Source organism: Austrofundulus limnaeus, unplaced genomic scaffold (genome assembly GCF_001266775.1).
Source record: "Austrofundulus limnaeus strain Quisiro unplaced genomic scaffold, Austrofundulus_limnaeus-1.0 Scaffold370, whole genome shotgun sequence".
NCBI lineage: Eukaryota > Metazoa > Chordata > Actinopteri > Cyprinodontiformes > Rivulidae > Austrofundulus > Austrofundulus limnaeus.
The window spans coordinates 312,889-324,655 of record NW_013952772.1 but is presented as its reverse complement, the minus strand read 5'-3'; the positions used below and the strand labels follow the sequence as shown (position 1 = coordinate 324,655).

General features: G+C 40.4%; 1 protein-coding gene across 3 annotated transcripts in view; it reads left to right on the top strand.

Moving 5' to 3' along the window:
• Positions 1-11,767, top strand: part of syngap1b (synaptic Ras GTPase activating protein 1b) — a 222,439-nt gene that overhangs the window by 126,403 nt on the left and 84,269 nt on the right. Inside the window, exon 1 of one of the 3 annotated variants that reach the window (XM_014023449.1) lies at positions 4,331-6,365. The exons of the other annotated variants lie outside the window; for them this stretch is intronic. The gene's annotated coding sequence lies outside the window, so the exon portion shown is untranslated. Of the gene's footprint in view, positions 1-4,330; positions 6,366-11,767 lie in introns of those variants that run through there. 3 annotated transcript variants of the gene reach the window in all.

Here is an 11,767-nt window from a genome sequence, read left to right as displayed (position 1 = left end):
ATCCAATAGAGCATCTTTGGGATGTGGTGGAACGGGAGATTCACATCATGGATGTGCAGCCGACAAATCTGCGGCAACTATGTGATGCCATCATGTCAATATGGACCAAAATCTCTGAGGAATGCTTCCAGCACCTTGTTGAATCTATGCCACGAAGAAATGAGGCAGTTCTGAAGACAAAAGGGGGTCCAACCCGTTACTAGCATGGTGTACCTAATAAAGTGGCCGGTGAGTATATATTCTCATTCAACCACAGTTAAATTCACTCTATCTAGGAGGCACAGTTTATATGGATAGTATTTATTTTTTATAATAACAAGCTGGAATGAAAACAAGCAAAAATGAAATAAAAATAACGACTTTCTACTTCTTGACTTTTTAAAACATGTTAGAACTAGAAGTTAAAGTAGGCTGAAAAACAATTACTCAGGTAAAGTACAGATACCCAAAAATTCTTCTTAAGTACAGTAACAAAGTATTTGTACTTAGTTACTTCACAGCAGAATGCAGCCTCTGAATGTTCAAAGTGATTTTAGGACAAACTGCTGAACTATTTATTAGGTTGATTTGTTCTCTGGAGCTGCGTCCAAATGAAATGTTGATTTGAAGCTGAACATGAAGACTGTTGGAAGGAAGCAGAGAGGTGAAGGCAGCTGAACGCAGCAGCGTCACACAAGAACAGGAAGAAGAAGAAACGACAGAAGAGAGGAGAGCACAGAGGGAACAGGCGGAGGAGAGGAAGAGATTACTACCGTAGTACATCAGGCTTAACTTGCCATCTTTAATGGTAACCATGGAAATAATTATAGAGCAGACAGACAAACTGTTCAGAGAGAGAGAGAGCTACAAAGGAAGAAGAAAAAAATCAGGAGGGGAGGAAAGACAAAAAGAGAGGAGGATCAAATTACAGGAGGGAGTGAGGTAGGTGAAATGTTTTGTGGAGTCTGAAAGTGATTTTGAAGATGCTGATAAGCTGTTTTACCGGAGCAGCTGCTGCATTCTGTCCGCATTTCTTTTCTTTTTTTTTCGTTTTTTAGGTTGGTGTGAATGTTTTTCATGTTGCATAAATAACACACAAACAGGCTTTGTAAGACGTGCATTAGTGTTTCTGTCTCCTGCACAGAGGCCAACAGTGATGAAGGACTGCATTGTGTTAAATACGGCAACATTTTTATTCCAACGCCATGCTGGAAAAAGTTGCTTCAAACCAACAGTTGTCATGGAAACAGATCTGCTGATGGTTTGCTTCAGTCACTCTGAACAAGCTGACATGTAAACTTTAACATTTGCTGGATTTCAGTAGTTTTCAGGCTGAACTTTTAGGTTTATAAATGATGCTTGGAATCAGCAGAAGTGGGTTAGAAATGATTGGTTTGTGTTTTATTTTTGTCGTGTTGTGCCTGAAGGTGTGTAAAAAGCACAGGGAGGTGGTTTGTCCGTAAAAACACAGTTCACCGTGCAAATGCTTCTTAAAACTCTACACTGAACATACAAACGTTTGGGTGTAGTAACATTTATTTAATAATTCTTTCAAATTTTACCAAAAAATACTAGAATTTACTAAATAAACAATACACGTTATATGTATATCAATATTACTGTACAAAAAAGTAAAAAGTAAATGCTAATGTTATTTTACCAGTAATATTTAAGTGTTTTTTCTGGACAGCACATAAACATGAATTTATTAAGTAACTTCTCCTCTTCTGGACTAAAACTGAGGGTGCATGCACACACAAAGGCTGCTGCTCCTCATTCCCTTGCTTCACTTTTCAAGGAGAGGACAAGACATGGTGGAAATAAAACATAAGTTGTCTGGTTTCTTTTGCTTGAATACATTTGTTGGTGTGCAATAGTTTGATGACATAATGTAGGTGATATTTAGTTGTCAGGGAACAGGGAATGCATATTGTAGCATTCTGCTGTGTTTGGCTGTTTGTCATGTGACTGCAGTGGAGGATTGTGGGTAGGATTCATGTTTGTTGTTAAATCATTTCAGGGAATTGGTTAACATTGTTCTTTCAGTGATTAGTGTGTTGTGTTACTCTAATTTGTGTGTTCATTATTTGTTAACTTGTGTTAAAGCGTTCAGCAGAAGTAACCATAAGTGAGAGTGGTAGGCCGAGTCATTAATAAGACCTGTGAGTTTCACTTTGTCTGTGTTGTTCATGAAGAAGAATCCAATAAAGGTTCTTCAAAACTGCCACCTGGTGGTGAAGTCTTGAACTACAACATGAGCTACACCTCTCTCTGTAGCTGTGAGGTGTCATGCTACAATATTGTGCTTGATGCATGTGCACTGTTATAAAGAATTTGTTAGATTTACTAGAAAAAATCCCCGTAACAATTTGCACTTACTTTTGTTAAGTAAATTTAAAGACTACAAATTCAAGTAATATTTACTCATCATTATCTAGTAAAATTTGTTAAAAATATAAAGGTTTGCGAATAAATCAGGTAAATTTTGCTTGAAATGATCAGTTATATGTTATAAGATTTAATTGAGCAAATTAAGTAAAATTTACCTGATTTATTCACAAATCTTTAATTATATTCTTAATAACTTTTACTAGATAATGATGAGAGTAAATATTACATGAATTTGTAGCATTTAAATTTACTTAACAAACGTTAGTGCAAATTGTTACGAGGATTTTTTTCAAGTAAATCTTACAAGTTATTTTTTCAGTGTGTCATGCAAAGAAGCTGAAAACCACCCAGAAACCAAAGCTTAACTGGTCTGTGAGATGAAACAAAATTAGAAATTATTTTTGGAAACCACAAACGCCACGTCCTCTGAGAGGGACAGTGTGACCTGTTGTCTGCATGCAGTTCAAATGCCTGCCTCTCTGATGGTATGAGGGTGCATTAGTGTCCCTAGCATGGGCTTTTTTAGAGAATCATGATCAAAACAGAAACAACAGCCCCTCCAAAACCCTCCAGAACTGCTCTCCTCAGTTACAGACAGTTGGAAGAGGGACGACCTGAAACAAAGTGTTGCAACTATAAAAATAAAGTTTAGTTTTTCCTAAAAACAGTGCAAGTTCCTCAACATTTAAAGTGCCTGTCACATCGGTTTTTTGTGATGAATGTGATTGTAAAGATAACATGGATAACATATTACAAAAACAATTTCACACCACTGAGATGAACAGTTGTTGAGATATTTGCATGTGATGTAACAGGAAGTGATGTCAAAGGGGAATGTCTGCATGTAAACAGAGCGTTACTACAACGGCTAACAACACAGACAGCAGGGAAGTTTCTGATGTTTCCTCAGATAATTTTAGTCTCTATAAGAGAGAGATGGAAAAAAAGTCAGAGTTCAAATAATATTGTTTTGACGAGAAGCACTTGGAGAGTCTACGAATGATCCGATGTCACAACCACGCTCTGCGCATTCTTTTCTCCCCAAAGTTTGGCGAGAGGTGGATAGAGGGGCGCACAAAGAGCTCTCGACTTGATCTGGCCTCATTTAAATAATAATAAAAATGAACAAACAAACAAACAACCTCCGAGTCTGAAATCCACCGTGTTACTCCTCTTCCTCAATCTTCATCGATCTGTGTACAAAGCCTACCGACAATGTGGTGTGTTTGAGGAAATGGGAAAAATAGGTTTCATGGTGCAGTCACGCACTTCCTGGTCACAAAACGTTCTCTAAATGCGCACCAAATGCGTAAAAATGTGCACATTATGGCAAGAATTATTCATCATTATATCTGGTTTTAACATTACTTTTATAAAATTTGAAATCCAAACACTGAAAGCTCTCACAGTTTTTTACAGAAGCCCTTTGAAAGCATCACAGCTTTACCGATCTGAGAGGATTAAAAGAAAAAAAAAATCCTGTATCCGCTTCGTGATCCGGAACATCACCAAAATTTAATGGTGTGTTAGTTGTGCCAGTGTCCACATGTGGTAAAAATGTCATGAAAATCCGTCCAAACGTTTTTGAGCAATGTTGTCCACAGACAGAACGACAGACAGACGGACAGACAGACATACGCGACCGAAAACATTACCTCCTTGGCGGAGATAATAAACAACGACCAGAGATTTTTCTTTCTTAAAGAGTTCCCCTTTGATGTCACTTCCTGTTCCACTTTAGTTGAGCCAGATTCAAAGGAAAATATAACAGTTACCGGACAAAATGGGTTAAATCATGTGTTTTATGATAATTTTCGTAAATATGAAGTTATTTTGACTTTTTGTATTTGAAGGAAAGGCATGTCACAGACACTTTAATGTTTAATCTATTCCACTCAGTCCTTTTTTATATTTCAATGTTCCAACTTGTTTTACTTGAACCAATCCAAACTTCCTGCTTCATGGCTGCTCTTCCTGCTGCAGAAGCTGAGAGATGAGAAATGATTGAGACGCAGAAAGTCAGAAAACAAGTGATGAGTGTTTAAAATCAGCCCTGGTCCCTGCAGGGGTCCATGCAGCCCCACCCCTCCTGAACATCCCTCTCCGAGCTCCGAGCTCTGAGTCGGAGCTGCTCTCAGAAGCGCGGGGCATCGGTGCGCTGCTGTCCTGCTGTCCACCTGTGCAGGATTATCTCCATGCGCGCAGCAGGCGGGACGCGCCGCCTCATCATTTGCTCACTTGGCAGGAGGATTAATTAAAGATGATGCGCCGTTCGGTGGGAAGAGGAGGCTGAGGAGTGGCTGTCAGCTTTCTGGATGGCTGAGCCTGGCTGCCTGTAGACTGTCTGTAACCCGTTCAGTCATGTGCTCTGCTTTCTGCACTGGAAACTAAAGCTAAAGATGTGTTTGCTCTGAGGCTGCTGCGCACTGGAGAGGAAACAGGAAAAAAAGGCGCAGAGCCAAGCGCGTTTCTTCAGCCGTTTTTGCTCACCGCACCTTCACGCACCCTCATGCACGCGCTGCTCCTCCAGGCGCGCACCCCTTCCACTCCACATCTCTAGCTTTTGATCAGATTGAAACTGATTTATCCCACCCCGTCCTTCCGTTCCTGGCAAGTTCTTCATCTGACATGCGCAAGGCGGGCACGCGCTGAAGGAAACCACCCCAGAAACATTTCCGTCTAAAAGATGAGAGCAACTGCCCTCAGCGGAGCTCCGTTCGGTCACCGGGATTGCGCGCGCGGGCTCGGGCCGGAGGGCGACAGGGAGAGAGGACGGGAGGAGGCCGGGGAGGAGGAGCTCTCATCCGGACTGGCCGCCGCGGACCAGCCGCCGCTGCCGGAGCTCCAGGCTGCTGCTGCCGGGGGGAGGCGGGGGGAGGATGAACGCTGCCTCGGTGTGAAATGATAACACTCAGCTGGCTTTGGGAGTGTTTGTTTTTCCCCTGTCGTCTTACCTCTCACTAATTAATCTGAAGATGCGGGAGAACGAAGAGCGGCCTACTTTTTAAGCGGCACCCTTCAGGCTGGCACTTCTGGGGCACATTTGCAGTAAATTTAGCACTTTAGAAAAGTAAAAGCTCGCAGTTGGGAATTTACCTTTGCAGGTGACAGGACATCTTCCCACCAACAGGCCAATCAGCTCACTCTGCGTGTTTCTCCAGTTTGACCTGTTTTAGTGGCACTTTCTTCAGCTTATAGATCTTAATAATCTTCATGTAGGGATGTTAGGTGTGGCAGTGCTCATAGGCAGTCTGTGCTCAAATAATTGCACTTAATGGCCTTTCCTATCTGTTAAATACTTCAACCATTTCCTTAATATATCTATAAAATCTAGTTTGTAATTTTATAAGACCTTTATAAGCATTTTACCAAAAGTTATTAGTAAATTTTCTTGACTCTTTTTTCTTTTAATATGTTCAACCTTGGAGCCCCTAATTCCAGGTGCCTTTGGAGGTAGATGATTTATCTATTTAAAGGTCATAAACTGATTCAGATTTCTATTTACATGGACGTGTTTTTGCAGTTTTGAGCTTTTGTAGTGCAGTTAGTTTTGTTTGCTTTGCTTCTGTTGATTGGTCCTTTCTCTATAGGCTGCATTGACTTTTTGAGCAATACTTTTTTTTGTCTGGAACTTCTCCACGGCCTTACAGAGCCACCAGAGGATGGTCGCCTGCTCGTCAGACCAGCAGACAGATGCCTGCGGTGTCGTTAACACCTGTCGGCAGGTGCTGATTGCAGACGTGCTCGCTTCTTTCTAGGCGTCTGTGTCACTGTGTGGCTTTTTTTTATTTTATTTTTGGAGCTCAGAGCAAGTGGCAATACTTGACCGGATGCAGCAGAGTCCACGGGGCTGCAGAGGTTTCAGGCTCAGAGACTCAGAGGAGCTCAGGCTGGGGTCACCTGTGTTTGTTGACACCAGGGGGTCCCTTTCTGACAACTGAAAACCTAATCTTCAGAAGTTTGGACACAAAGCACAAGAGACCCACCTGATCTAGGTAGGACATTTTTATATTTCACTTTTAATTTTTGTTTTCCTACAATTATTTTAGTTCTCATGTTTTATTTAAAAACAGCAGTTTTATTGCAGATATTGTTGCTGCAGATTTGCATGCAGGGAAAAAATATTACCTCATTCTTATTTTGCACAATGACCTCATTTTTTTCAGATTTTTTTTTTCGTTGGATTTTTTCTTTCGGCTGCTCCCTTTTCAGGGCAAGCGAGCAAACTTGCGTGAAAGAATGGACAATATGATTACCATATTTATTCAAGTATAACACGTAAAATTAAATCCATAAAATCATCCATAAAGTTGGGGGGTAGTACTATACTCGGATAAATATTTTTACTTATGTATTTTAACTGAAATATCGGCTTCATTCACAAACTTATTGAGTCTGGAAATGAGACCACAACGTAAAAAGCAGTTGAAACGAGCTCACCTCTGACACTCCTCCGTGCCTCAGAGCGAGATAATAACAGATCCAGGCAGGTGACATGATGTGAAAAAAGAAAGAAAAGTATTCCTGCAGCTCAGTAATAACGAACTAATGACATTAGCATGTGACCAAGCCGCTCCTCGAACAACAACAAACACATGTTCTTCTGTAATGGCTGCCGTCTACCAGTGTTCTGAAAAAGTTTGTATCCCTGAAAAAAAGTTTCCCCACCAGAGGGGGCGCTCACAAGTAGGAAGTAATCTGCTTTTCCCCCACAAGATGGTCCAAATCTCATGTGAAGTCTCTGACTTTTGTGTTGGCGCCTCCTGGTGGACTATGTGTAAAATGTCAGAATTCATATGATGCTGCTGCAGCTGATATATATTTGTTGTCAAAATGCCTTTTAGTACATATGTTGTTAAAATAAAATGAACAGTCCAATGATCATTTTACTGATATGTATAAAGACTGCAAAGGCTGAAAAATCTTGAAGTCTGTATGAAATTGGAGGTAGTTTAAGGATTAAATTTTTTATGCTTTTTAAGCTCAGAAAAGCAGGAGTCGTATTACACATGAGATCATATTATACATAAATAAATAAGGTATGTCTGGATGCCCTTCTTGATGCAACCTGGGCTCAAACCTGCAGTTTCAGGGTTACAAGGCCGTGGCACCAGACTACCATGGTCCTCATTTCCTGTGTGACATTTGTGCTTGGCTGGTTTGATGAGTGCACAACAGCAGGTGACAGTTAGGCGGGTATAAATAAAAAAAAACATTTTAGTAAATGGAAACAAGACCTCAGAGCTATATGTGACAAAAAGCAGGAGTGACTGGAGGTCAGAGGCTCTGACAGCAGAGGCTTTTATCTGCTGGGATGGGTTGATTCGTGAGTGAGAGCTGGGATGATTACAGATGAACAGCAGGTGTGACGAGCGTCAGAGCTCAGAGAAACTATAAGATCAGAAAGAAAACCCTGAAAGGTCAAGCAGGAAGTGAGCAGAATACTTGTCTAATTACACTTTATTACATTTATAGTAATTTCAGATCATTACCGAATTCTTTTGTGGCACTTCTACTTTTCTCTACTGACTCCAGATTACACAAACTGTACTTTGACAAGTAATATCCTGTTTCCACTGCACTCTGTTGTTGAAGAGTTTTGATATTTTTAGCAGAAAGAACAAACAGAAAGCAAGAGACAAAATTAGTCCCGTCTTTTGTTTCTTTTTATTTTAAGCTGCAGCGTTTGCAGAAAAGTCGCTCGCTCACCTCTTCCTGTAAAAGCAAAGAGAAGACAGTCAGGTGATTGACAGCTCCGTACGAAGCTCTGCTGCTCAGAACTCAACCTTAAAACACATCAATGATGACGACAGCAAACAGCCTCCAAACGGCACTATCATTACAACCTAAAGTTTACTCACTTCGCTTTATGACAACTGCTTCTGTCAAAGAAAATATTCACTGAAAAGTTCTCTGAGGAGTATTAAAGTGTTGAGTTGAGTAAAGAAAACATGTATTTATTTGTATATTTATGAATTTTGCCATTCAGAAGCTGAGGTTTCTGTTCAGACCAGCTGCAATGGAAGGATTGAGCAGTTTGGTTACCTCCCAGGTTTTTACTAAAGAGTGGAAAAACTTGTGATTCTGGCTGGATTCCCTGGATTCTTTAGTGTTTTTCTCTTTCATCTGTGCAGCTTTTACACTTTGATTTGCTCAGAGCAGAATATGTTTTTGCACAGATTTTCTTTTACGTCTAATAATGTGCTAAATGTTGTTTGACATTGATTTCTCTATTTGGTGTTTGAAAACTTGCTTGCTTGTGTTTTTTTCTCAAAGCTCTTTTTAAATTATTTTTTTCTTCTAATAACAGAAATATTAGGCATCCAAAGATTACTTTACCATCCAGGATTATCTGCTGGGGTAATCTCTTTAATAAGCTGATTCATAATTATTGCCAGCTACAAAAAAAAAAAAAAAAAAAAAAAAAAAAAATTAGGTGTAAATGCCTCGGCTTATGTGTGTGCTCATTTCAGCCACTAGAAAGATTTTTATGAGCTCAGCAGTGGTGGGCAGCACTAACCCAAAAATTAGCTCTGCAATTTCTAAAGCTCTTATAAAAATATTTAGGTCCGCAACTTCACAAGCACTTATGCCATAGAAAAACTAGCAGAAGCTTATTTTAAAACACACGTTAAATTTGATACTTACTAGCTGGCAGCAATTCATGTGCAATATGTGTACAACACTGCCAACTAGCGGTGTATGAACTCTTTTACAACTTAATCCTACAACCCTTGATTGCTGGGGATGGGATTTCCTGAAACAGATGTTTAGCTCCTGATGTAAAAATTAAAAAGTTGTTGAGGATTGCTAGTTCGGCTGCTTCTTTGTCTTTTTCTTTTGTTTGTTGTAGATTTTTCATTAAAGAAGCATCAATAAAGCAATTTTAAAACTGTTCATTGGAAAACTGAAGCGATGCATTCTGGGTACATGACGGATTTGATTTGTGACGGGAAATGAAAGTTTTCCATGTAGTTGCTCCAGTTGACCACTAGATGTCAGTCTTCATCAGCATAACATCTCTGAATTATTTCTGAGTCTCTAACCCCGTTGCTTCGATCAATTATGTCAAGTATTGAGCTCCAGTGTTTAATTTTTTTTAAATAGAGCTCTGATTGTAAGGCAAAATAAATCAATACATAAAACATTTTAGTATGGATTACAAACGTTTACTGTTTTTGCTGGGAAAGGGAGTTCTAAACATTGCCTTCCTGCTATGTAAGCAGACACAAAGCATTGTGGGAAACCAGAACCGTGACCCAAAGCAACAGTCAGCAGGATGTATACCTTCCCAATAAGTGTGTTTATCTGGGAGGGGTGCTGTTGGATAGATCATGAGTGTTGTGATTCATTGACTGCCATACCTTCTAATGACTGGTAGATAATTGGTTATTAGTGGTACTGCATTTTAATTTTATAAAGCGCAGATCTGCTTATGATTTATAAATATTAGTAAGACCGCTAAAGCGCAAACAAAATATTTAGGTCCGCAATTAGCGGATTTGCGCTTTAGTGGGCTGGTGCCCACCACTGGAGCTCAGTGAGGAAAAACTACTGTGCAACAATACAACTAATGAACTTTTATAAAGCAGCTTATTTTACAGATACTGAGTTAAAATCTGGTGTGGACGTAGCTGAGAGTTGTCCTCATCACCTCTGAAAGCAAACAAATCACAATAAATGTAGAAAACTTTGCCAGCGTTATGTGTTTTTCCCTCTGAGAAATCCCCCCACCTTTTTTCTTGTGAAACAGTTATATTTACTTGGTAACTGCAGAAAACCTCAGAACCTACAGAAAATCTCAGACCTCGTGGCTTTTTATGTGTTTGAGAATCGATTCTTTAATTGCGTGTCGTTCAGCTCTGCACCGTTAGGACAGAACAAGCTGCGTGGAGAATTCTAAAAAAGATTAAAAGCACGTGAAAATGCTGCGTCTCCGTTTCCTGGAAGAGGCTGCTGAGACTGTTCACATGTGGTTTGACCTCATGCCTGCTCCACCTGCCCAGCTACCTGTAGGCTCTGAGGTAAAAGCAGCACTTTGTCTGGCAGCTCCATAACCAGCGGTGCACGAACGTGAGCAGGTGAAATGAGGCAGCAGCAGTGTGAATGCTCTGTGCCCACCAGGGAAACCTCAGCAGAGTCATCCTGACACTGCAAACTGTTGGACTTTCACAGCCACATGTTTCATTTATGGGAGCATATTGCAGCTGTAGCTGTTCAGTCCTTCTGAAACTCAAATGGACTTTGACAGAGATGTCAGTTTTGTAGGAAAATGCTGCTGAGCCGAGGCGGTGCTGGGAACTGAAACCTCCAGCTTTGTGTCTTCTAACATTTACGTCCTTTAGATTGTAGATTTGAATCATCAGAAAGCTCCAACAGACTAAAACCTAAAAAGACCTGCAACATTTTGCTTTCATAAATGCTTCTGACATATTTAGGCTAAAACTACTCAAATGTTTAATTGTGAGGAGCTACAGGTGTTTCCTGCATCCTGCTTGTATGTAAAACAACCACATTTAATGATCACCCACTGCCCCTGTAGCTCACCATAAAAGCATGTTTGTCTTTTCATCTGTTAGCAAAATGTTTCGTGAACAACTATGGATTTTAATAAATCTCTCTGCTTCCCGAGGGTCCAGTGAAAAAGCGGTTTGTGCTGCAGCCGGGCTGTGGTTGCACGCTCACAAGGACCTGGCGTTATGGGAGGAGAAAGGAGAGGCTGCTCTCCTCCTCACGGCAGCACGTTTAACATTAGTTTGTGCTAAATAAGAAACCAAGAAGATGATTTGTATATACCGTATTTATTCAAGTATAATATGTAAAATTAAATCCATAAAATCATCCATGAAGTTGGGGGGGTAGTACTATAATCGGATAAATATTTTTACCTATGTATTTTAACTGAAATATCGGCTTCATTCACAAAATGCCTGAGTTCGGAAATGAGACCGCGTTGTAAAAACCAACTGAAACGAGCTCACCTCTGACACACCTATGTGCTTCAGAGCGAGATAATAACAGGTCCAGGCAGGTGACATGATGTGAAAAAAGGGGAGGGGGTATTCCTGCACCTTAGTAATGATAACAAACTAATGATATTAGCGTGTGATCGGGCCGCTCTTCGAACAACAACAAACACATGTTCGTCTGTAATGGCTGCCGTCTACCGGTGTTCTGAAAAAGTTTGTATCCCTGAAAAAAGTTTCCCCAACAGAGGGGGGGCGCTCGCGAGTAGGAAGTAATCTGCTTTTCCCCCAGAAAATGGCCCAAATCTCATGTGAAGTCTCTGACTTTTGTGTTGGCCCCTCCTGGTGGACTATGTGTAAAATGCCAGAATTCATATGATGCTGCTACAGCTGATATATTTGTTGTCAAAATACCTTTTAGTACAATATGT